The following is a 1,580-nucleotide window of genomic DNA, read 5'->3' as shown; positions in this document are numbered from 1 at the left end:
GGTTTGTCTGAGGAAGGCAAGAGAATGAAATTGTTCCCATTTTCATTAACGGAAGATGCTAAAGAGTGGCTTAATTCCCTTCCTGCTGACAGCATCACCACATGGGATGATCTTGAAGATAAGTTCTTGGAACAGAACTTTCCCCCAGCTATGTTTGTTAGAAAAAGGCAAGAGATTTCCAGTTACAAACAGAAGGAGGGAGAATCTCTCTGTGACACTTACAGGAGATTCAGAAACTTACTTGCAGGATGTCCTAATCATGCTTATGACGACACTGCCCAAATGCAAATATTATGCAATGGTTTGAGACCGAGCACTAGAATTATGTTGGATGCCACAACAGGTGGTTCTTTGAATTACAAGGCTGCAACAGAAGCACGAAAGATTATTGAGATCATGGCATCAAATGAACAAATGATGTTGTATGACAGAGGTGGTGGATCAACAAGTGGTGTATTGGAGTTGAATATTATGGATGGATTGGTCCCAGGCAGGTCATTCTCAAAACAGATAGAAGATATTATTGCCACTGAGATAAAGAAAGGAATAGCAGCTCTAAATATACAACCCTCGCAGCCCTTGTCAAATTACTAAGGCAGACTAGTTGTAATATTTGTGGAGGAGCACATAAAACTGGAGCCTGTGAAACACGGGATGACAATGAGTTAGAAGAACTAGAACAGGTGAATCTTGTTGGTAATAATGGGAGGCAGAATAACCCCTACTCTAATACGTACAATCCTGGTTGGAGAAATCATCCAAATTTTTTCTGGAGAGATCAGCAAGGTGGTTCTCAGGGTCAACAAGGAGCTCAAACGAACCAATTTTCACCTAGAAAGGTTGCTTGGGAGAGTGCTATGTAGAAATTAGTGACAACCACAAATTCTTTCATTGAAGAGTCAAGAGCCATCCAGAAAAATCACTCTACATCCATAAAGAATCTGGAAACTCAAGTGGGTCAACTTGCTCAACAAATGGCACAAAGAACGACTGGAAATTTGCCTAGTGACACGGTTCTGAATCCGCTAAATAGTGTCAATGTCGTGACAACAAGGAGTGGCAAGGTAAGGGAACAAGTACCGCCTAAAGCCAAACAAAGTGTAAGTACTTCAAGCACAACCCACTCAGAGGAAACAGTCACACCGACCTTAGTGGAGGAGCACACCACTATTGAAAAGGAGGAAGAACCCGTGGTACAAAAAAGGGAACCATTGCCAAAACCAGAAATTCGACTTCCGTTTCCTCAAAGGTTAAAAAAGGAAGAAACAGAAAAACAATTCGGTAAGTTCCTTGATGTTTTTAAAAAATTACAGATTAACATTCCTTTTACAGAGGCACTAGAACAGATGCCAATATACGCCAAGTTCATGAAGGAGATCCTATAAAAAAAAAAAAGAAAAATCGGCGGTGAAACAGTGATGCTTACGGAAGAATGTAGTGCTATCCTACAGAGAAAACTGCCGCCGAAGCTTCTCAATTCCGTGCGCTATTGGAAATAGAACTTTTGGGAAGGCGTTGTGTGATCTTGGGGCTAGTGTGAGTCTTATGCCCCTTTCCATATACAAAAAACTGGGCATTGG

This window comes from Cicer arietinum, chromosome 8 (assembly GCF_000331145.2).
Source record: "Cicer arietinum cultivar CDC Frontier isolate Library 1 chromosome 8, Cicar.CDCFrontier_v2.0, whole genome shotgun sequence".
NCBI classification, from domain to species: domain Eukaryota; kingdom Viridiplantae; phylum Streptophyta; class Magnoliopsida; order Fabales; family Fabaceae; genus Cicer; species Cicer arietinum.
This window is presented reverse-complemented; position numbering follows the sequence as displayed.